The sequence below is a fragment of the Lissotriton vulgaris genome, unplaced genomic scaffold (genome assembly GCF_964263255.1).
Source record: "Lissotriton vulgaris unplaced genomic scaffold, aLisVul1.2 SCAFFOLD_10369, whole genome shotgun sequence".
NCBI lineage: Eukaryota > Metazoa > Chordata > Amphibia > Caudata > Salamandridae > Lissotriton > Lissotriton vulgaris.
In genome coordinates, this window is record NW_028243527.1 from 1 (window position 1) to 25135 (window position 25135).

Here is a 25135-nt window from a genome sequence, read left to right on the forward strand (position 1 = left end):
AGCGCAGTGTAATTACGAAGCATATAATTATGTGTCACTGAGTGGTATTATGAGGAGTGTATGTTGTATTCAGTAGAGTGTAATTGTGTGGTGTGTAATTATGTGGCACTGAGTGGTATTGTTTGGCGTGTATGTTGCATTGTAATTATGTAGCATATAATTAAGTGTCACTGAGTGGTATTGTGTGGAGTGTGTGTTACAATCAGTAGAGTGTAATTATGTGGTTTGTAATTATGTGGCACTGAGTGGTATTGTGTGGAGTGTGTGTTGCTTTCAGTTTAGTGTAATTATGTGGCGTGTAATTATGTGGCACTGAGTGGTATTGTTTGAAGTGTATGTTGCATTGAGCGCATTGTAATTATGTAGCATATAATTGTGTTACGTGTAATTATATGTCACGGAGTGGTATTGTTTAGAGTGTATGTTGCATTGTAATTATGTAGTGTTAGAAACGGGGTCCCTGGCTGGACAGGGCTCACGCCAAAGTCAGTCAGAGACCACCACTCCTAAAGAAGGGCAAGGGAGTTACACGCCAAGATAACCCCTGCTCACCCTCTAGGTAACGTGGCGCGAGCAGCAAGGCTAAACTTGGAGGCGGTATGAGTTAACTATTTGCGCACGCACCCCAGCAACAACACCCAAGGCCCACCACAAAGGAAACTCCACACAAGGTTATATAAAAAATAGCCTTTGTATTATAGTAAAAACACATTAGATAACACACAAACTTTACAATGTGCCAACAGGCACGGGCAGAATTTACAAGGGATTATGTACAGGACAGGGCCACATGGACCACTGTCAGGGGTAGGCACTTGTTAGAAATAATACTTATAGGTATACACTTAGCACATAAACATATAATGACTAGCACCAAAATAGTACATGTAGCACACAACCAGTAATCACTGGTAAAGAGTAAATACCTCCTACGCAACCCTAAAACACTGTAGGAAAATCACGCAGGGAACTAGGACCTTATCATCAGGACCTAAGGAAGGAATACCATCGCCTAAGCAGGTCACTTTTAGCAAAGGGAAGGAAACCTAAACAATCACCTAAGCAGGTAATAACATAAACAATCCTCTAAGCAGGTCACTTTTAGCAAAGGGGATAAAACATAGAATACCTAAGCAGGTCACTTTTAGCAAAGGTAATGGGACATAAACAATCCTCTAAGCAGGTCACTTTTAGCAAAGGGGATAAAACATAAAATACCTAAGCAGGTCACTTTTAGCAAAGGTAATGGGACATAAACAATCCTCTAAGCAGGTCACTCTTAGCAAAGGGGATAAAACATAAACACATTGCACATGAGGCCTTAAAACACATTCAGAGGTGCAGGTTAGAACATTTGCGCAAGAATCACATACATCAGTAAATTACAATGTGCAGGGTGCATATAGCACAACACTAGGATTGTCCCTCAGGCCAACTGGCCTCGCAAGGGGCTGAAATGCCCTGAGTCTCAATGTCAGGGGGTCTGTGCAGGCAGCACAAACCACAAGCCTAAACGTAGCAGTTGCCCACAAAGTGCTGGGCAACTGGTGCAGATAATGTTAGGGCAACGTTGGAGCCTTGTGGGCTCAAGAACCACCACTGTGGCACTGCTGAGCCTCTCTGGGCTCTCAGAACGAATCTGGGCTGTGAGCCTCGCAGGGGCTCGAAAACGGGAATGCCCTGAGCCTCTCGGGCTCAAAGATCAAATGCGGGGCTCTGGAGCCTCTCTGGGCTCTTCTCAACAAATGCCCCCTCGAGCATTGCGGCTCGCCAACAAATATGGCCGTCGTTGGAGCCTCGCTGGGCTCAAAACACAACTTGCCCTCAGGAGCCTCGGGGCTCCTAATCTAAAATGCGGGGTTGTTGGAGTCCCTCACGGGGGACTCAGGATCAGAAATGCCCGCAAGCCTCGGTCGGCTCTATACACTGGAGGGGAGGGGCGGGCACCGGCAATGTGCCCCGACGCCCACCTCCCCTATTCTCCACACCGGGCCCCACTCTGCACTCACCGGCTGTCCTGTTGGCGGGACGGCTCTCCGGGGGCCGGGGGCGGGGCTCCTCTCACTCGGGAGCTTCGGACACGGCCGGCTGCTTCCTTCGTCTCCCGCCTGGCCTTGTCTCGCTGCACTCCGCCTGACTTCCGCTGGGGCCGCCATTGGCAGCGCGGCCCTGGGGGTCAGGAGGCGGGACTTCCGGGTCGCACTAGGCAGCGGCCCGGCAACAGTTTTCAAGGCTCCTGGGCTGCGGCGGTGATCACGGGGCAACGCCGGGTAGGCACCGGCCTTTAAATAAAAATATAAAGCGAGGTAGGCACTTGCGATGCTCCACAATCAGGGATAGATGCCGGGTGGGCACCGGCTGCACTGAAAGCGCTCCCAAGCGCTTAGGGACAAAACACACGGCAAAAATGCGGCGTGGGCAGCCGTGAAAGTCAAATAAAGCGCTCCACAACGCTAGCAGGCAATTAAGTGCTCCCAAGCGCTAGGGGCATGAAATAAAGCTCTCTCAAGTTCAAGTTTGTGGATTTGTATAGCGCACTGCTCACCCAGAGAGTCTCAAGGCGCTTGGGGAAGGGGTTCATTATTTGTCGAATATCCAAGTTTTAAGATCTTTTCTGAAGGACATGTGGTTTTGAGTAAGGCGGAGGTGAGTGGGGAGTGAGTTCCAGGTCTTGGCGGCAAGGAAGGAGAAGGATCTGCCACCCATGGTGGATTTTCGGATGCGCGGGACCACGGCGAGGGCTTGATTGGACGATCTTAGTTGGCGGGTGGGTTTGTAGAAGGATAGGCGATTGTTGAGGCATTCGGGTCCTAGATTGTAGAGGGCCTTGTGTGCGTGGGTGAGGAGGGGGAACGTAATTCTTTTGTTGACGGGAAGCCAGTGTAGGTCTTTTAGGTGTCCGGTGATGCGATCTTGGCGAGGGATGTCTAGTATGAGTCTCGCTGATGCGTTTTGGATGCGTTGGAGTTTTTTCTGTAATTTTGCTGTGATTCCGGCGTATAGTGTGTTGCCATAATCCAGTCGACTCGTGACCAGTGCGTGGGTGACAGTTTTTCTTGTCTCTAGGGGGATCCAGCGGAAGATCTTTTTGAGAGTGCGAAGTACGTTGAAGCAAGAGGATGAGACTGCGTTGACTTGTCTGGACATAGAGAGAGGAGTCTAGGATGAAGCCAAGGTTGCGTGCATGGTCTGTGGGTGTGGGTGCTGTGCCCAGAGCGGAAGGCCACCAAGAGTCGTCCCAAGCAGAGGGGGAGGATCCTAGGATGAGCACCTCAGTTTTGTCTGAGTTGAGTTTGAGGCGGCTATGTTTCATCCATTCGGCTACTTCTTTCATGCCTTCGTGAAGATTGGTTTTGGCGGTGTTAGGGTCTTTGGTGAGAGAAAGGATTAACTGGGTGTCGTCGGCGTAAGAGATGATGTTAAGGTTGTGTTGACGCGCGATGGAGCCAAGTGGACTCATGTAAACGTTGAAAAGGGTGGGACTGAGTGAAGATCCTTGTGGTACTCCACAGATGACTTCAGTGGCTTCGGAGTTGAACGGGGGGAGACGGACTCTTTGAGTTCTCCCCGCGAGGAATGAGGTGATCCAGTCCAAGGCTTTTCCTTGTATGCCGATGTTGCTGAGGCGTTGTATAAGGGTGCTGTGGCAGACTGTGTCGGAGGCGGCGCAGAGGTCGAGTAGGATGAGGGCCACTGCTTCTCCGTTGTCCAGTAGTGTTCGGATGTCGTCAGTAGCTGCAATGAGGGCAGTTTCGGTGCTGTGTTTGGCTCGAAATCCGGATTGAGATGGATCAAGGGAGTTGTTGGATTCAAGGAAGGCGGCGAGCTGGTTGTTGACGGCTTTCTCGATGACTTTGGCCGGGAATGGGAGGAGGGATATGGGCCGGTAGTTTTTGAGTTCGGAGGGGTCTGCTGTGGGTTTCTTCAGGAGGGCGCTGAGTTCGGCGTGTTTCCAGCTTTCTGGGAAGGTGGCAGACCTGAACGAGCAGTTGATGACATTACGGAGATGGGGTGCGATGATGGAGTCCGCTTTGTTGAAGATGTGGTGGGGGCAGGGGTCGGTTGGCGAGCCAGAGTGGATTGAGTTCATTAGGTGGATGGTGTCTTTAGTGGTGATTGGGTTCCAGGTGGTAAGGTTGTTGGTTGGCGGAGTAGGATCTGAGGGGGGTGGGGAGGGTGGAACGCTGGGAATGTTCTTGAAGCTGTTGTGGATGTCAGCAATTTTGTTGTAGAAGAAGGAGGATAACGCATCGCAAAGGTCTTGGGATGGAGTAATGTCGTTGGATGCTGCGGTGGGGTTGGTGAATTCTTTAACGATGTTGAAAAGTTCCTTGCTGTTGTGGGTGTTGTTGTCAAGACGATCCTTGAATGCTGATTTCTTGGCGGATCGGATCAGTTGGTGGTGTTTGCGGGTGGCTGCCTTAAGGGTGGACATGTTGTCTGTGGTCGGGTTTTTTCTCCATGTTTTCTCCAGGGTGCGGCATAGCTTCTTGGATTTTTTAAGGTCATCATTGAACCATGGAGCCTTTTTGTTGGCTGATTTGATCTGGTGTTTTTTCATGGGTGCTAATTCGTCAGCACTGTGGGTGATCCATTGCTTGAGATTGATGGCTGCTTGGTTTGGGTCCAGTGAGAGGGTGGGAGGGTTTTGGTTGAGTGATGTGAGGAGTTGGTCGGAAGTGATTTTGTTCCAGTTTCTCAGAGGAATAGGTTGTGGGCGGTTGTGGGTTAGGGTGGTTTTGTAGCTGAAGTGAACACAGCTGTGGTCCGTCCAGTGGAGGGCTGTGGTGCGATCGAAGGAGATGTGCTTGCTGGAGGTGAAGATAGGGTCAAGCGTGTGTCCGGCTACATGGGTGGGGGTGTCAACAAGTTGTTTGAGTCCGAGATTGGCCAGGTTGTCCAGAAGGGCGGTGGTGTTGCTGTCGTGTTTGTTTTCAAGGTGGTAGTTGAAGTCTCCTAAAAGAATGTAGTTCATGGAGGTGAGGGCATGTGGGCTGACGAAGTCTGTGATGTCATCGCTGAATTGAGTGCGGGTGCCTGGAGGCCTGTAGATGAGGGTGCCTCTAAGTGTGGTCCTCGGGTCGGTGTGGATCTGGAAGTGGAGATGTTCGGCGGTAGCGAGATTATCGTCGGAGCTGGTCGAGATTTTGATGGTGTTCTTATAGATGATGGTGATGCCTCCTCCTGTTTGGTTGGTGCGGTCTTTACGGGTAATCTTGTATCCGTCCGGTATGGCAATGGCGATGTCGGGTGCTGAAGATGTGTTCATCCATGTTTCGGTAAGGAAGGCGACGTCCGGTGATGCAGTGTCGAGTAGGTCCCAGAGTTCCGTTGCGTGTCTGTGGGCCGAGCGGGTGTTCAGCAGGATGCACTTCAGGCGGTCAGAGTCGGGGCTGCGTGTGGAGGAAGTGGGTTTGGTGACGGTCCTGGAACAGTTGAACTTGCAGGAGAGGCAGGCGAATGGACCGTGGGTACGTCCTGGGGCGGTTTTGCAGCATTGAGGAGCGTGTCCGGGGTTGAGGGCAAGGAGAGTTGTGGCATCATATGTGACTCTAGTGGGCTGGGTATGGTGGGGACCAGGGAGACAGGCGCTGGGCGCGGTCCAGGCGCGGACGGGCGTAGACGGGCTTACCTTTGGCGCACCTTCGGCACGACCGCTGCACGTTGATTCATCTGTCTTAAATGGTGAGTGGAGGGGGGGCGGAGCGTGGGAGGGGCAGCTGGGAGGCGGGGAGGAGACACGGGCCATGAGCACAACAAATGGAGGTAGGGAAAGTGAAACTGGGGCACGAACACACTGAAGGGGACAAATAAAATACAATCAATGCAGCGCAATTAACATAGAATATTAATTCCAATGAAACGATACCAGGCGCTCTCACAGGACAGGCAATGGGCAGACAGAGGGGCAAGGCTGGGCCAGAGCCAGCACACTGGGTCTCCAGGCAGGGAGACAAGCCAAGTGGCGGTTCTCCTGGCCCCAGCAACAGCAGCAGCCCCCTCTGGCAAGGATCCAAAGCAGAACCAAATTGTATGGGGACACAGCCCCTTCTTATACAGCAAAATCCCTTTGTCTGTAGGTGCAGGGTGGGGGAAAACCAGTCGCAGCTGGTTTTGAAGTACCCTTGATAGCTCAACCACCCATTTCATTCACTGGCAGGGCTAGGGACATCAGTCGCACCACAGGGGGCGGAGCCAGCATTGTGTGGGGAAAGTCCAGGCCCATCAGGGACCAGGTGCACTCCTCCCAAGCCATCAACATGCTAATCTCACACTCACCACCGGGCAGACCAATCCAGCCTTCCTGGAGCCAGGCTCACCAGCCAGCTCCAGCCAATCATACGCCAGGCATATTTTACATTAATATGCCAAGTCCTAGAAGTGATTTACAAAAAGGGGGTGGTGATGAACAGAGTGTCTGAGTTAAACAGACCACTCTTACCCAGTCCATAGATCAGGGCTTGATCCATCACCGTTATTTATCTCACTGCCCCATCCCAGCTCAGAACCTGGCTATATGGAAATCAGTCTGTCCCTGGCCCAGTGCATCATGGGAACAGGGCAGACTAAACTACCAAGCCAATTCTTCACCAGAAAGGAGACAAGCTACCGGGGACCGGTTTCTGGCATTTCAGCCTTCTTCGGCCCGGCTTGCTTGAATCCTGATGGAGCAGTGAGAAAGGGACTCATGTCTGAGTATACCCTGCCACACCTATAGTGGCCAAAAACGATTTACAAAAAGGGGGTGGTGATGAACAGAGTGTCTGAGTTAAACAGACCACTCTTACCCAGTCCATAGATCAGGGCTTGATCCATCACCGTTATTTATCTCACTGCCCCATCCCAGCGCAGAACCTGGCTATATGCAAATCAGTCTGTCCCTGGCCCAGTGCATCATGGGAACAGGGCAGACTAAACTACCAAGCCAATTCTTCACCAGAAAGGAGACAAGCTACCGGGGACCGGTTTCTGGCATTTCAGCCTTCTTCGGCCCGGCTTGCTTGAATCCTGATGGAGCAGTGAGAAAGGGACTCATGTCTGAGTATACCCTGCCACACCTATAGTGGCCAAAAACGATTTACAAAAAGGGGGTGGTGATGAACAGAGTGTCTGAGTTAAACAGACCACTCTTACCCAGTCCATAGATCAGGGCTTGATCCATCACCGTTATTTATCTCACTGCCCCATCCCAGCTCAGAACCTGTCTATATGCAAATCAGTCTGTCCCTGGCCCAGTGCATCATGGGAACAGGGCAGACTAAACTACCAAGCCAATTCTTCACCAGAAAGGAGACAAGCTACCGGGGACCGGTTTCTGGCATTTCAGCCTTCTTCGGCCCGGCTTGCTTGAATCCTGATGGAGCAGTGAGAAAGGGACTCATGTCTGAGTATACCCTGCCACACCTATAGTGGCCAAAAACGATTTACAAAAAGGGGGTGGTGATGAACAGAGTGTCTGAGTTAAACAGACCACTCTTACCCAGTCCATAGATCAGGGCTTGATCCATCATCGTTATTTATCTCACTGCCCCATCCCAGCTCAGAACCTGGCTATATGCAAATCAGTCTGTCCCTGGCCCAGTGCATCATGGGAACAGGGCAGACTAAACTACCAAGCCAATTCTTCACCAGAAAGGAGACAAGCTACCGGGGACCGGTTTCTGGCATTTCAGCCTTCTTCGGCCCGGCTTGCTTGAATCCTGATGGAGCAGTGAGAAAGGGACTCATGTCTGAGTATACCCTGCCACACCTATAGTGGCCAAAAACGATTTACAAAAAGGGGGTGGTGATGAACAGAGTGTCTGAGTTAAACAGACCACTCTTACCCAGTCCATAGATCAGGGCTTGATCCATCACCGTTATTTATCTCACTGCCCCATCCCAGCTCAGAACCTGGCTATATGCAAATCAGTCTGTCCCTGGCCCAGTGCATCATGGGAACAGGGCAGACTAAACTACCAAGCCAATTCTTCACCAGAAAGGAGACAAGCTACCGGGGACCGGTTTCTGGCATTTCAGCCTTCTTCGGCCCGGCTTGCTTGAATCCTGATGGAGCAGTGAGAAAGGGACTCATGTCTGAGTATACCCTGCCACACCTATAGTGGCCAAAAACGATTTACAAAAAGGGGGTGGTGATAAACAGAGTGTCTGAGTTAAACAGACCACTCTTACCCAGTCCATAGATCAGGGCTTGATCCATCACCGTTATTTATCTCACTGCCCCATCCCAGCTCAGAACCTGGCTATATGCAAATCAGTCTGTCCCTGGCCCAGTGCATCATGGGAACAGGGCAGACTAAACTACCAAGCCAATTCTTCACCAGAAAGGAGACAAGCTACCGGGGACCGGTTTCTGGCATTTCAGCCTTCTTCGGCCCGGCTTGCTTGAATCCTGATGGAGCAGTGAGAAAGGGACTCATGTCTGAGTATACCCTGCCACACCTATAGTGGCCAAAAACGATTTACAAAAAGGGGGTGGTGATGAACAGAGTGTCTGAGTTAAACAGACCACTCTTACCCAGTCCATAGATCAGGGCTTGATCCATCACCGTTATTTATCTCACTGCCCCATCCCAGCTCAGAACCTGGCTATATGCAAATCAGTCTGTCCCTGGCCCAGTGCATCATGGGAACAGGGCAGACTAAACTACCAAGCCAATTCTTCACCAGAAAGGAGACAAGCTACCGGGGACCGGTTTCTGGCATTTCAGCCTTCTTCGGCCCGGCTTGCTTGAATCCCAATGGAGCAGTGAGAAAGGGACTCATGTCTGAGTATACCCTGCCACACCTATAGTGGCCAAAAACGATTTACAAAAAGGGGGTGGTGATGAACAGAGTGTCTGAGTTAAACAGACCACTCTTACCCAGTCCATAGATCAGGGCTTGATCCATCACTGTTATTTATCTCACTGCCCCATCCCAGCTCAGAACCTGGCTATATGCAAATCAGTCTGTCCCTGGCCCAGTGCATCATGGGAACAGGGCAGACTAAACTACCAAGCCAATTCTTCAACAGAAAGGAGACAAGCTACCGGGGACCGGTTTCTGGCATTTCAGCCTTCTTCGGCCCGGCTTGCTTGAATCCTGATGGAGCAGTGAGAAAGGGACTCATGTCTGAGTATACCCTGCCACACCTATAGTGGCCAAACTCGATTTACAAAAAGGGGGTGGTGATGAACAGAGTGTCTGAGTTAAACAGACCACTCTTACCCAGTCCATAGATCAGGGCTTGATCCATCACTGTTATTTATCTCACTGCCCCATCCCAGCTCAGAACCTGGCTATATGCAAATCAGTCTGTCCCTGGCCCAGTGCATCATGGGAACAGGGCAGACTAAACTACCAAGCCAATTCTTCACCAGAAAGGAGACAAGCTACCGGGGACCGGTTTCTGGCATTTCAGCCTTCTTCGGCCCGGCTTGCTTGAATCCTGATGGAGCAGTGAGAAAGGGACTCATGTCTGAGTATACCCTGCCACACCTATAGTGGCCAAAAACGATTTACAAAAAGGGGGTGGTGATGAACAGAGTGTCTGAGTTAAACAGACCACTCTTCCCCAGTCCATAGATCAGGGCTTGATCCATCACCGTTATTTATCTCACTGCCCCATCCCAGCTCAGAACCTGGCTATATGCAAATCAGTCTGTCCCTGGCCCAGTGCATCATGGGAACAGGGCAGACTAAACTACCAAGCCAATTCTTCACCAGAAAGGAGACAAGCTACCGGGGACCGGTTTCTGGCATTTCAGCCTTCTTCGGCCCGGCTTGCTTGAATCCTGATGGAGCAGTGAGAAAGGGACTCATGTCTGAGTATACCCTGCCACACCTATAGTGGCCAAAAATGATTTACAAAAAGGGGGTGGTGATGAACAGAGTGTCTGAGTTAAACAGACCACTCTTACCCAGTCCATAGATCAGGGCTTGATCCATCACCGTTATTTATCTCACTGCCCCATCCCAGCTCAGAACCTGGCTATATGCAAATCAGTCTGTCCCTGGCCCAGTGCATCATGGGAACAGGGCAGACTAAACTACCAAGCCTATTCTTCACCAGAAAGGAGACAAGCTACCGGGGACCGGTTTCTGGCATTTCAGCCTTCTTCGGCCCGGCTTGCTTGAATCCTGATGGAGCAGTGAGAAAGGGACTCATGTCTGAGTATACCCTGCCACACCTATAGTGGCCAAAAACGATTTACAAAAAGGGGGTGGTGATGAACAGAGTGTCTGAGTTAAACAGACCACTCTTACCCAGTCCATAGATCAGGGCTTGATCCATCACCGTTATTTATCTCACTGCCCCATCCCAGCTCAGAACCTGGCTATATGCAAATCAGTCTGTCCCTGGCCCAGTGCATCATGGGAACAGGGCAGACTAAACTACCAAGCCAATTCTTCACCAGAAAGGAGACAAGCTACCGGGGACCGGTTTCTGGCATTTCAGCCTTCTTCGGCCCGGCTTGCTTGAATCCTGATGGAGCAGTGAGAAAGGGACTCATGTCTGAGTATACCCTGCCACACCTATAGTGGCCAAAAACGATTTACAAAAAGGGGGTGGTGATGAACAGAGTGTCTGAGTTAAACAGACCACTCTTACCCAGTCCATAGATCAGGGCTTGATCCATCACCGTTATTTATCTCACTGCCCCATCCCAGCTCAGAACCTGGCTATATGCAAATCAGTCTGTCCCTGGCCCAGTGCATCATGGGAACAGGGCAGACTAAACTACCAAGCCAATTCTTCACCAGAAAGGAGACAAGCTACCGGGGACCGGTTTCTGGCATTTCAGCCTTCTTCGGCCCGGCTTGCTTGAATCCTGATGGAGCAGTGAGAAAGGGACTCATGTCTGAGTATACCCTGCCACACCTATAGTGGCCAAAAACGATTTACAAAAAGGGGGTGGTGATGAACAGAGTGTCTGAGTTAAACAGACCACTCTTACCCAGTCCATAGATCAGGGCTTGATCCATCACCATTATTTATCTCACTGCCCCATCCCAGCTCAGAACCTGGCTATATGCAAATCAGTCTGTCCCTGGATCAGTGCATCATGGGAACAGGGCAGACTAAACTACCAAGCCAATTCTTCACCAGAAAGGAGACAAGCTACCGGGGAGCGGTTTCTGGCATTTCAGCCTTCTTCGGCCCGGCTTGCTTGAATCCTGATGGAGCAGTGAGAAAGGGACTCATGTCTGAGTATACCCTGCCACACCTATAGTGGCCAAAAACGATTTACAAAAAGGGGGTGGTGATAAACAGAGTGTCTGAGTTAAACAGACCACTCTTACCCAGTCCATAGATCAGGGCTTGACCCATCACCGTTATTTATCTCACTGCCCCATCCCAGCTCAGAACCTGGCTATATGCAAATCAGTCTGTCCCTGGCCCAGTGCATCATGGGAACAGGGCAGACTAAACTACCAAGCCAATTCTTCACCAGAAAGGAGACAAGCTACCGGGGACCGGTTTCTGGCATTTCAGCCTTCTTCGGCCCGGCTTGCTTGAATCCACCCCTTGTTGTAAGTCCTAGAAGTGGCATTTCTACACATGACAAACTCATGCCACATACACCATTGCGATGCATTCATTCCCACGAGCTCTCACATACCAAATTCGAGTCTGCACTCCCCCCGCATCAGGAACTACCAGGGACTCAGACATTCCCCATGCATCCCTATGGGAGAGCAGGCCAGCCTAACTACATGCACGCACTTTACTCCGGGAAACAGGGAAAAAGTGCGCACAGACCAGAAAATCATCCTCACAGATCACAGATCTAAAGCAAAAAGATTTGGGGTGAACCTGCCTTAAGGGCCAAGTCCAACACAACCCCCTTCCAGCCAAAACGCAGGGCAGACCAATCACCACCGTGATGGGCTTCCCTGCTTGGGGCGATAAAACACGGACGCGGGCCCGCAACTGCAGGGACACCTCCTGTTTTACGCCACGGTGAACCCCTGGGGTTCTTTCTAAAACTATGGTAGGGACTAACTGGGCTACCCCACTGGTAATCTCCAGCTGCCCTCGGCCAGGACCAGGCCCTAGGCCACCCAGGTGCCACTGGTTCCTGCCTACTCACAAAATGGGGGGTAGTAAACCCTGGCACATAATAGCCATTTTCCACTCTTCCTGTCTGCAAGACAGGGCTAGACTGCCACTGGTTCTCCAGCCTAGGGTCTACAATCTTAGGTGGACCAGGAGTCTCAGGGAAGGCTCTCCTCCCCATACCTCTTCTCCTAGTGTTCCTCCGCCTCCTGCGAGGGGTACCCTCTAAACACCATTCTCCCAACCTAGGGTTTAACCCCTCAGGTGGTACCGGGGTCAGAGGTGGGCTCTCCCACCCTCTGCACCCCCTTCCAGAGTCCTGCTCCCTCCCAACCGGGGCGGTACCTCTGGAGAAAGAACTGGTCAGGACACTGATTACAGTATTCCCACCCTTCAGGTCAGGCAAATCCTGAACCTGGACCTCCAACCTCCGGTCTAGAACCTTTGGTGGAATCCCTGCCTGGCACTCCAGGACTTCTAGGGACTCACATCCTATCCCCTCATCACTCTTTTCACTGGACTTCTGTACTCCCCCTACTGGAGCAGTACTGCCAGACTCTACAACCGTAGAAGCTCCGCTTAAAGATGCTCCAGGTCCTCCACATACTAGGAGATCTCCCTCAAGTGGACTAACAGGTAAGCTTAGGTCCCCACCCTGGTGTTCCCTAAAGAAACCACCCAGGCTCTGAGGCAGGGCTTCGGGCATCTGGGGACTCTCGGTCTCACACTCACTCCCGCTCCACTGAGACAGGCAGTAAGCCCCTACACCCTCCTCACTATACTGGGACCTAGCTGGGCTACTTTCACCCTCCTCCACCACGCTGGGTTGGAGGAAACCTGACCCACTATTGTTGGAATCACTCACTAGTGATTTTAAAGACCCTCTTGCACCTTCCCATCGGTCTACTTCCTCTGCCAGGGTGTCTGGATCAGTCAACCCAAATTCCAACAGGTGTTGGCGCAACTCTGGCAAGCAACTACTGAGCACCTGCTCTCTTAGAACCAGATCAAATAGCTTGGCAAACTCAGCTCCCATGTGAACCTCTAACCAATCAGACAGTGCACCTTGACATTCATCCACAAACTCCTCCCAGGACTGGTGAGACAGTTTCCTAAGGTTCCTGAATGTCACCCGATACTTCTCTTCTAGGGAAACAGGAACTATACTCGGGGAACTGGGAGTGGGACTGTCTACACTGACACTTAAAAAGCTGCCACCACTGGACTCCACCCTCCCTGGGGAATCCAGACAATTACAACGGCACTCAGGGGGTAACCTACTCTCTTGGGCTACCTTCTCCCTGAACAAGGCCCTCTCAGCCTCTAGCTTGGCATGCTCCAACCTGAGCTGTTCCATCACTAGCTGATGCTCCCTCTCTTCCTTCCTATCCAACCACTCCTCTGGGGACAGGGAAAGGGATGGGGCGCTGGTACTGACACTGGACCCAGCAAGGGACTCCCTATCTATGGGGTCCTCACTATCTGCTGACATTCATCCACTGTCATCACCATCCAACTCACATTCTTCATCAGAATCTTCAGGGCTCCCCACAGACTCACCACCCTCATGGCGTGCGGCCCGGGCCCTATCTCTCTCACTGTGCTCACGATCCCACTGATCCTTTTGCCACATGATCAGGCTGTCCCTAAGCTGGGACTGAGTAACCAACTCACTCACCTCTATGGCTCCCTTTTCACAGAATCTGACCAGCTCTAATCTACTGTACCTAAAAAGACCACAGAGATCAAAAACTGGCTCCATTTTGGCGGACGTTCTCAAGAAAAGTTTGACACAGGGAACCTCGGGGTCTGAGCTAAACAGGAGAATACAATTAACAAAATTCAGCAAGATTCCTATCTCAGAGAACTTGCACTCCTCTGTCCAGGTAAACACACACTCATTCACACACACCCTCCCCTCGGACTGGTAAGGCAGTTTCTACCACCCCTGATTTTCTCAACCTGACCACAAGCGACACAGGTACCAAACTCTGGGTGCAGGGTGGGGAACAAGGTACTGGACAAAATGACACCTTTCAGGATAAGCAATACTGATCTTCACCTAAAAAACAATAATCCCCAAAATGTGGTTATCTAAAAATGTAGAGCTTTGTCGTGCGGCCTGTCGCCACTGTGGTACAGCGCAAACACAAATCCTTATCCTCACCGCTGCGTCCAATGTTAGAAACGGGGTCCCTGGCTGGCCAGGGCTCACGCCAAAGTCAGTCAGAGTCCACCACTCCTAAGTCAGGGCAAGGGAGTTACACGCCAAGATAACCCCTGCTCACCCTCTAGGTAACGTGGCGCGAGCAGCAAGGCTAAACTTGGAGGCGGTATGAGTTAAGTATTTGCGCACGCACCCCAGCAACAACACCCAAGGCCCACCACAAAGGAAACTCCACACAAGGTTATATAAAAAATAGCCTTTGTATTATAGTAAAAACACATTAGATAACACACAAACTTTACAATGTGCCAACAGGCATGGGCAGAATTTACAAGGGATTATGTACAGGACAGGGCCACATGGACCACTGTCAGGGGTAGGCACTTGTTAGAAATAATACTTGTAGGTATACACTTAGCACATAAACATATAATGACTAGCACCAAAATAGTACATGTAGCACACAACCAGTAATCACTGGTAAAGAGTAAATACCTCCTACGCAACCCTAAAACACTGTAGGAAAATCACGCAGGGAACTAGGACCTTATCATCAGGACCTAAGGAAGGAATACCATCGCTTAAGCAGGTCACTTTTAGCAAAGGGAAGGAAACCTAAACAATCACCTAAGCAGGTAATAACATAAACAATCCTCTAAGCAGGTCACTCTTAGCAAAGGGGATAAAACATAAAATACCTAAGCAGGTCACTTTTAGCAAAGGTAATGGGACATAAACAATCCTCTAAGCAGGTCACTTTTAGCAAAGGGGATAAAACATAAAATACCTAAGCAGGTCACTTTTAGCAAAGGTAATGGGACATAAACAATCCTCTAAGCAGGTCACTTTTAGCAAAGGGGATAAAACATAAAATACCTAAGCAGGTCACTTTTAGCAAAGGTAATGGGACATAAACAATCCTCTAAGCAGGTCACTCTTAGCAAAGGGGATAAAACACAAACACATTGCACATGAGGCCTTAAAACACATTCAGAGGTGCAGGTTAGAACATTTGCGCAAGAATCACATACATCAGTAAATTACAATGCGCAGGGTGCATATAGCACAACACTAGGATTGTCCCTCAGGCCAACTGGCCTCGCAAGGGGCTGAAATGCCCTGAGTCTCAATGTCAGGGGGTCTGCGCAGGCAGCACAAACCACAAGCCTAAACGTAGCAGTTGCCCACAAAGTGCTGGGCAACTGGTGCAGATAATGTTAGGGCAACGTTGGAGCCTCGTGGGCTCAAGAACCACCACTGTGGCACTGCTGAGCCTCTCTGGGCTCTCAGAACGAATCTGGGCTGTGAGCCTCGCAGGGGCTCGAAAACGGGAATGCCCTGAGCCTCTCGGGCTCAAAGATCAAATGCGGGGCTCTGGAGCCTCTCTGGGCTCTTCTCAACAAATGCCCCCTCGAGCCTCGGGGCTCGCCAAAATATATGGCCGTCGTTGGAGCCTCGCTGGGCTCAAAACACAACTTGCCCCCAGGAGCCTCGGGGCTCCTAATCTAAAATGCGGGTTGTTGGAGTCCCTCACGGGGGACTCAGGATCAGAAATGCCCGCAAGCCTCGGTCGGCTCTATACACTGGAGGGCAGGGGCGGGCACCGGCAATGTGCCCCGACGCCCTCCTTCCCTATTCTCCACACCGGGCCCCACTCTGCACTCACCGGCTGTCCTGTTGGCGGGACGGCTCTCCGGGGGCCGCGGACGGGGCTCCTCTTCACTCGGGAGCTTCGGACACGGCTGGCTGCTTCCTTCGTCTCCCGCCTGGCCTTGTCTCGCTGCACTCCGCCTGACTTCCGCTGGGGCCACCAATGGCAGCTCGGCCCTGGGGGTCAGGAGGTGGGACTTCCGGGTCGCACTAGGCAGCGGCCCGGCAACAGTTTTCAAGGCTCCTGAGCTGCGGCGGTGATCACGGGGCAATGCCGGGTAGGCACCGGCCTTTAAATAAAAATATAAAGCGAGGTAGGCACTCGCAATGCTCCACTGGTTAGAGGCGGCAGACCCGAGAGCAGAGGACGGCCCGGGACCAGGGTTCGATTCCCGGCGCGGCAGGTTTCTGGACCAGGGTCAGCGGACTCGATAATTCTCTCGCCTCGGTGCCCACTCTGATCAGCGATCACACTCGGCAACTCTGGGCATTAGCTTGCCTCATCTTCACTAACGGCCCCACCAGACCGCCGGGGATGCCTGGTCTCACCCTGGAGATACCCATTAAGGGACCATCTCTCAGGGAAGCCAGGAAGGGTTTCGCAGCGGTCGAAGCGCCTTGGGACCCTACGGGTAAGTAGTGCGCTATATAAATGCCTATACATTAATACATACATACACAATCAGGGATAGATGCCGGGTGGGCACCGGCTGCACTGAAAGCGCTCCCAAGCGCTTAGGGACAAAGCACACGGCAAAAATGTGGCATGGGCAGCCGTGAAAGTCAAATAAAGCGCTCCACAGCGCTAGCAGGCAATTAAGCGCTCCCAAGCGCTAGGGGCAAAAGCAAAGCTCCAGCAGGGTCTGGAGGCAGACAGAGGGGCAAGGCTGGGCCAGAGCCAGCACACTGGGTCTCCAGGCAGGGAGACAAGCCAAGTGGCGGTCCTCCTGGCCCCAGCAATAGCAGCAGCCCCCTCTGGCAAGGATCCAAAGCAGAACAAAATTGTATGGGGACACAGCCCCTTCTTATACAGTAAAATTCCTTTGTCTGTAGGTGCAGGGTGGGGGAAAACCAGTCGCAGCTGGTTTTGAAGTACCCTTGATAGCTCAACCACCCATTTCATTCACTGGCAGGGCTAGGGACATCAGTCGCACCACAGGGGGAGCCAGCATTGTGTGGGGAAAGTCCAGGCCCATCAGGGACCAGGTGCACTCCTCCCAAGCCATCAACATGCTAATCTCACACTCACCACCGGGCGGACCCATCCAGCCTTCCTGGAGCCAGGCTCACCAGCCAGCTCCAGCCAATCATACGCAAGGCATATTTTACATTAATATGCCAAGTCCTAGAAGTGGCATTTCTACACATGACACACTCATGCCACATACACCATTGCGAAGCATTCATTCCCACGAGCTCGCACATACCAAATTCGAGTCTGCACTCCCCACGCATCAGGAACTACCAGGGACACAGACATTCCCCATGCATCCCTATGGGAGAGCAGGCCAGCCTAACTACATGCACGCACTTTACTCTGGGACACAGGGAAAAAGTGCGCACAGACCAGAAAATCATCCACACAGATCACAGATCTAAAGCAAAAAGATTAGGGGTGAACCTGCCTTAAGGGCCAAGTCCAACATGTAGCATATAATTATGTGGCACTGAGTAATACTGTGTGTAGTGTATGTTGTATTCAGTAGAGTGTAATTGTGCGGTGTGTAATTATGTAGCACTGAGTGGTATTGTTTGGAGTGTATGTGTAATTATGTAGCATATAATTATGTGGCACTGAGTGGTACTGTGTGTAGTGTATGTTGTATTCAGTAGAGTGTAATTGTGCAGTGTGTAATTATGTGGCACTGACTGGTATTTGGAGTGTATGTTGCATTGAGCGCAGTGTAATTATGTGGCACTGAGTGGTATTTGGAGTGTATGTTGCGTTGAGTGCAGTGTAATTATGTGGCGTGAAATTATGTGGCACTGATTTGGAGTGTATGTTGCATTGAGTGCATTGTAATTACGTGGCGTGTAATTATGTGGCGCTGATGGTATTTGGAGTGAATGTTGCATTGAGTGCATTGTAAATATGTGTTGTGTAACTATGTGGCACTGAGTGGTATTTGGAGTGTCTCTTGCATTGAGTGCAGTGTAATTATGTGGGGTGTAATTATGTGGCACTGAGTGGTATTTGGAGTGTATGTTGCATTGAGTGCAGAGTAATTATGTGGCGTGTAATTATGTGGCACTGAGTGGTATGTGGAGTGTATGTTGAGTTGAGCACAGTGTAGATATGTAGCATATAATTATGTGGCACTGAGTGGTATTAGGAGTGTATGTTGCATTGAGTGCTGTGTAATTATGTGGCGTGTAATTATGTGGCACTGAGTGGTATTGTTTGGAGTGTAAGTTGCATTGTAATTATGTAGCATATAATTGTGTGGCGTGTAATTATGTGGTACTGAGTGGTATTGTTTGGAGTGTATGTTGCATTGAGTGCAGTGTAATTATGTAGCATATAATTATGTTGCACTGAGTGGTATTGTGTGAAGTGTGTGTTGCATTCAGTAGAGTGTAATTATGTGGTGTGTAATTATGTGGCACTGAGTGGTATTTGGAGTGTATGTTGCATTGAGTGCAGAGTAATTATGTGGCGTGTTATTATGTGGCACTGAGTTGTATGTGGAGTGTATGTTGAGTTGAGCACAGTGTAGATATGTAGCATATAATTATGTGGCACTGAGTGGTATTTGGAGTGTATGTTGCATTGAGTGCAGTGTAATTATGTGGCGTGTAATTATGTGGCACTGAGTGGTATTGTTTGGAGTGTAAGTTGCATTGTAATTATGTAGCATATAATTGTGTGGCGTGTAATTATGTGGTACTGAGTGGTATTGTTTGGAGTGTATGTTGCATTGAGTGCAGTGTAATTATGTAGCATATAATTATGTTGCACTGAGTGGTATTGTGTGGAGTGTGTGTTGCATTCAGTAGAGTGTAATTATGTGGTGTGTAATTATGTGGCACTGAGTGGTATTTGGAGTGTATGTTGCATTGAGTGCAGTGTGTGTGGCCTAAAGTACTGTGTTGGCTCAGTGTGTCTGGCCTAAAGTAGTGTGAGTGCGCAGTGTTTGAGTGCACAGTGTGTGAGTGCACAGTGTGTGTGTGGCCTAAAGTAATGTGAGGGCACAGTGTATGAGTGCGCAGTGTGCCAGTGCTCATTGTGTGAGTACGCAGTGTGTCTAAGCGTCAGTATAATGTACATGGTGCTCATGTAAATCACTCCAGTGCCTTCAGATGGGGGGATGGGTGCAGTGTGTGATGGTGCAGTGTGTGAGGGTGCAGTGTCTGTGAGGGTACAGTGTGTGTGAGGGTGCAGAGTGTGTGGAGTGTGTGAGGGTGCAGAGTGTGTGAGGGAGCAGTGTGTGTGGCCTAAAGTAGTGTGAGGGTGCAGTGTGTGTGGCCTAAAGTAGGTTGAGAGCGCAGTGTGTGTGGCCTAAAGTAGTGTGAGGGCGCAATGTGTGTGGCCTAAAGTAGTGTGAGGGCGCAGTGTGTGTGGGCAAAAGTAGTGTGAGGGCATAGTGTTTGTGGCCTAAAGTATTGTGTGGGCTCAGTAGTGTGAGTGTGCAGTGTGTGCGTGCGCAATGTGTGAGTGCGCAGTGTTTATTGCCTTAAGTAGTTTGAGGGCACCGTGTGTGAGTGCACAGTGTGTGAGTGCGCAGTTTGTCTAAGTGTCAGTATACTGTACATGGTGCTCATGTAAATCACTCCAGTGCCTTCAGATGGGGGGACAGGGGTGCAGTGTAAGAGGGTGCAGTGTGTGTGGCCTAAAGTAGTGTGAGGGCACAGTGTGTGTGGATTAAAGTAGTGTGAGGGCCCAGTGTGTGTGGCCTAAAGTAGTGTGTGGTCTCAGTGTTTGGCCTAAAGTAGAGTGAGTGCACAGTGTGTGAGTGCGCAGTGTGTGAGTGCACAGTGTGTGTAGCCTGAAGTAGTGTGAGGGCACAGTGTGTGATTGTGCAGTGTGTGAGTGCGCAGTGTGTGAATGCGCAGTGTGTGAGTGCACAGTGTGGGAGTGCACAGTGTGTCTAAGTATCAGTATAATGTACATGGTGCTCATGTAAATCACTCCAGTGCCTTTAGATGGGGACAGGGGTGCAGTGTGTGAGGGAGCAGTGTGTGTGGCCTAAAGTAGTTTGAGGGCGCAGTGTGTGTGTGGACTAAAGTAGAGTGAGGGCGCAGTGTGTGTGGCCTAAAGAAGTGTGTGGGCTGAGTGTGTGTGGCCTAAAGTAGTGTGAGTGCGCAGTGTGTGAGTGCGCAATGTTTAAGTTGCAGTGTGTGAGTGTGCAGCGTGTGTGTCCTAAAGTAGTGTGAGGGCACAGTGTGTGAGTGTGCAGTGTGTGTGGCCTAAAGTAGTGTGAGGGCACAGTGTGTGATTGCGCAGTGTGTGATTGCGCAGTGTGTGAGTGCGCAGGGTGTGAGTGCGCAGTGTTTCTAAGTATCAGTATAATGTACATGGTGCTCATGTAAATCACTCCGGTGCCTTCAGATGGGGGACAAGGGTGCAGTGTGTGAGGGAGCAGTGTGTGTGGCCTAAAGTAGTTTGAGGGCGCAGTGTGTGTGGACTAAAGTAGAGTGAGGGCGCAGTGTGTGTGGCCTAAAGTAGTGTGTGGGCTCAGTGTGTGTGGCCTAAAGTAGTGTGAGTGCGCAGTGTGTGAGTGCGCAATGTTTAAGTTGCAGTGTGTGAGTGTGCAGCGTGTGTGTTGTATAGTAGAGTGAGGGCACAGTGTGTGCAGTGTGTGTGGCCTAAATTAGTGTGAGGGCACAGTGTGTGATTGCGCAGTGTGTGATTGCACAGTGTGTGAGTGCGCAGGGTGTGAGTGCGCAGTGTGTCTAAGTATCAGTATAATGTACATGGTGCTCATGTAAATCACTCCAGTGCCTTCAGATGGGGGATAGGGGTGCAGTGTGGGAGGGAGCAGTGTGTGCGGCCTAAAGTAGTTTGAGGGCGCAGTGTGTGTGGACTAAAGTAGAGTGAGGGCACAGTGTGTGTGGCCTATAGTTGTGTGTGGGCTCAGTGTGTGTGGCCTAATGTAGTGTGGGTGTGCAGTGTGTGAGTGCACAATGTGTAAGTGCGCAGTGTGTGAGTGCGCAGTGTGTGTGGCCTATAGTAGTGTGAGGGCACAGTGGGTGAGTGTGCAGTGTGTGAGTGCGCAGTGTGTGAGTACGCAGTGTGTCTAAGTGTCAGTATAATGTACATGGTGCTCATGTACATCACTCCAGTGCCTTCAGGTACATGAGTGAGTGCGCAGGACATGGCTGAAGCAGGGGGCTGAGTAAAACAGAGCACGTAAAAGGACGTGGTGGGTTAAAAAAAAACATGGCGGCAAGCAGGTCAGGAACTGGGTTCAACTCTCGGCGTTGCCTCGGGTCAAAAGCAGCTGGGGTGTTGTCTGTAAACAACAAGCTCTGGCAATGCGTGGAGGGGAGCGGGGGAGCGGGTTCCTTTGAAGTGTAAACCAGCATGAGTGCGGAGAGCGGCTCGGAGGCTGCCAAATGGTGTACGATATGCACCCGCCTGCACACATGCACTGTAGGCAATCCGCCTTTGGGAGCATTTTTTAAAGCCCCTCCTTAATATCTCTCCAAGCATTGCTAACGCAATGGCTTAGGCAAGACCTAAAAATAATATGCATGTTAGGAATACAAATTCACATATATAGTGTTTGCATATAGCAGTACCAATCATGTGTATCTGACACAGAATCCGAGAGGAACTTTAAAAAAAACAAGAAATCCCTTTGCTTTCTTGCAGTTGCTGTCGTACCAATTAGCAAGGCCTTCTTTGTCCCATCATTCCATATCATTTCAGTAAGAGTTCTATAAATGTTGTTGGGTTGTATAAACTCACATACTCTCAAGGCTGTCTCGTCCTTGTTGACCGGGGGTTCCGCAAGTGATCTGATGGATTCCCATTCTATTAATTCATCTATCACTCTTATCTCTCAAGGCTCTTCTCATATGTATCTCTTCTGCTGTTGCCCATTACACCATGTCTGTGACCCAACTACTAAGCATCAGAGGTCTCACTTTTAGCCGGTGGATAGCAAAGCGTCACTTAGCAAGGAAAAATCCAAACAGCACAAACCCCCTGCCCAACCACCCTTTTTCTACTGACTGAGTAATCCCAATGAGCAACATCTCATACTGGGATGTATCACCATATTGGTTCACCCACCTACCCCCCAAGTTTACTCGTCGTTACCTCACTCCAGAAATGTTGTCTAATGCAGCGTGTGGCTCATCTAAGACCACGTGACATGTTGTCATGTTGTCTGAGCCTTGAACTGTGTAGCTGGTGTGTCGGCAAGTAGTGCCCTATATAAATGAATAATTAGCTTTTTGCATCCAGGCAGAGTCAACAGTGACACCGTCATTTGCTTATCCACCGGTCAATCTGGCAACGTTGCCACACTCCTCTCGCTATGGATGCTATTTATTTTGGCACACTCTAAAAATTGACCAGCACTTATCCCAAATGATGTCTGTGTCTCTAGGAAGGGTATGAACCTATAATTCGGGAAAAAGATCTCCTATCGTAAGACAGCTGCTTTGTCACCGACTATAAACAACATTTGTGGTCTATTTTGAGAACAGAGTGAGAACCTGAATGGATGGCAGGGGATAGGAAATTTCCTGAATTTAGGATCACCACCTGAAAAGGACTGAGTAATAATACACTCTGTTTTAATATTATAGTTCATCAGTCCAGATGTAACACCCATTGTCACACCATCATCGTCTGACATCCATGAGGTAATCTTCCACTCATAAGGTGCAAACGGCATGGGAAACAACTGTGCGTCTCAGACACAGGTTAAAGACAAAAGTACATTATTAGACCAGGGCCTAGATGTATCAAGCCTTTTGCGATTCCTTAAGGCCGAAATTCAGCAAATTTCGGCCTTAAGGAATCGCAAACGGACATTTAGCATCTTTTGGGATGTATCACACATTAGCAAAATAAGGAATCGCAAAAAATTGCGATTCCTTATTTTGCTTATGCATTTAAGGAATCGCAATTTTGCGATTCCTTAAATGGCATGTATGAAACTTTTTTAAATTGCGAATTTGGGTTAAGGAATCGCAAATTAACACCAATTTGAGGTTCGTGTTAATTTGCGAAATCCTTTTAAAAAACAAAATATGACTATTTTGAAGGTGGCATGTGACACACATACATGCCCATAGGGCATGTATGTGTGCCATATGCACACACATGTAAGTTTCAGGGGTGCAGCAGGGTGTCCATGAGACACCCCTGCACCCTTGAAATAATTCTCAAATTGCGATTAGCGAATTGCGAATTCGCAATTTGAGAATTACTGCACAATCATTCCTATGGGCCTCCTGGCCCATAGAAATGAATGGGAAAATTATTCCTTAATTGCGATTAGCAATTTGCTAATCGCAATTAAGGAATTTTAAGGAATCGCTAAAAAATAGCGAAATTCTACATACATACCATTTTGCACTTCTCAAATAGCGATTCCTTAACAATCGCTATTAGAGAAGTGCAAAATGGTTTCTTGATACATCTGCCCCTTAGTCTCTTGTATGAGTAAGGTGCAAATGTTAATTTCACATGGATGTGTCAACATGTTTTACAAAAAGTAACAACTCTCTCAGCTTCTCATGGCAAAACAGGAGGATGTTGCATGAACAAGTGTTGTCATGAAATGCTTTCTCATGAGAAAGTTCAGAGCTTAAAAATGAAGTCAAGGTATTTCACATTAAAGCCTGCATAACATAATTACTATAGATTTTCATTTGGAAATAAGCACGCCTTTTATTCATTCAATTCTCTATTCAAGTTAAGTTTCATACATTCCCATAAGAGGCCTGTTTATTAAAAATGTAGTCTGTTGTTATATGTATTTGAAAACATATACATGTAACATATGTGCATATATTTGGTAATCAATATCGTTTTAGTAAATTTAAGACTCTTTACAGTACCTTGTTGTGGGCCAGGGAAGGGGGCATCCTTCGGCCAGTAGGTCCTCCATAATTCTGGCTGTGTATGGCAAAAAACCGCAGTGTGTGTGGCCTAAAGTAGTGTGAGGGTGCAGTGTGTGTGGCCTAAAGTAGTGTGAGGGCGCAGTGTGTGTGGTCTAAAGTAGTGTGAGGGTGCACTGTGTGTGGCCTAAAGTAGTGTGAGGGCGCAGTGTGTGTGGACTAAAGTAGTGTGGAGGTGCAGTGTGTGTGGACTAAAGTAGTGTGAGGGCGCAGTGTGTGTGGCCTAAAGCAGTGTGAGTATGCAGTGTGTGCGTGCGCAATTTGTGAGTGCGCAATGTTTATTGCCTAAAGTAGTTTGAGGGCACCGTGTGTGAGTGCAGTGTGTGAGTGCACAGTGTGTGAGTGCGCAGTTTGTCTAAGTGTCAGTATAATGTACATGGTGCTCATGTAAATCACTCCAGTGCCTTCAGATGGGGGACAGGGGTGCAGTGTAAGAGGGTGCAGTGTGTGTGGCCTAATGTAGTGTGAGGGCACAGTGTGTGGATTAAAGTAGTGTGAGGGTCCAGTGTTTGTGGCCTAAAGTAGTGTGTGGGCTCAGTGTTTGGCCTAAAGTAGTGTGAGTGCACAGTGTGTGGGTGCGCAGTGTGTGAGTGCACAGTGTGTGTGGCCTAAAGTAGTGTGAGGGCACAGTGTGTGATTGTGCAGTGTGTGAGTGCGCACTGTGTGAATGCGCAGTGTGTAAGTGCGCAGTGTGGGAGTGCGCAGTGTGTGAGTGTGCAGTGTGTGAGTGCGCAGTGTGTCTAAGTATCAGTATAATGTACATGGTGCTCATGTAAATCACTCCAGTTCCTTTAGATGTGGGACAGGGGTGCAGTGTGTGAGGGAGCAGTGTGTGTGGCCTAAAGTAGTTTGAGGGCGCAGTGTGTGTGGCCTAAAGTAGTGTGTGGGCTCAGTGTGTGTGGCCTTAAGTAGTGTGAGTGCGCAATGTTTAAGTTGCAGTGTGTGAGTGCGCAGCGTGTGTGTCCTAAAGTAGTGTGAGGGCACAGTGTGTGAGTGTGCAGTGTGTGTGGCCTAAAGTAGTGTGAGGGCACAGTGTGTGATTGCGCAGTTTGTGATTGCGCAGTGTGTGAGTGCGCAGGGTGTAAGTGCGCAGTGTGTCTAAGTATCAGTATAATGTACATGGTGCTCATGTAAATCACTCCAGTGCCTTCAGATGGGGGACAGGGGTACAGTGTGTGAGGGAGCAGTGTGTGTGG

The 25135-nt window shown here is 49.8% G+C and overlaps 1 pseudogene; it reads right to left on the reverse strand.

The window, feature by feature from the left end:
- Nucleotides 1-11859: 11859 nt before the first annotated feature.
- LOC147668317 (uncharacterized) lies at nucleotides 11860-13982 on the reverse strand (annotated as a pseudogene).
- Nucleotides 13983-25135: the final 11153 nt, after the last annotated feature.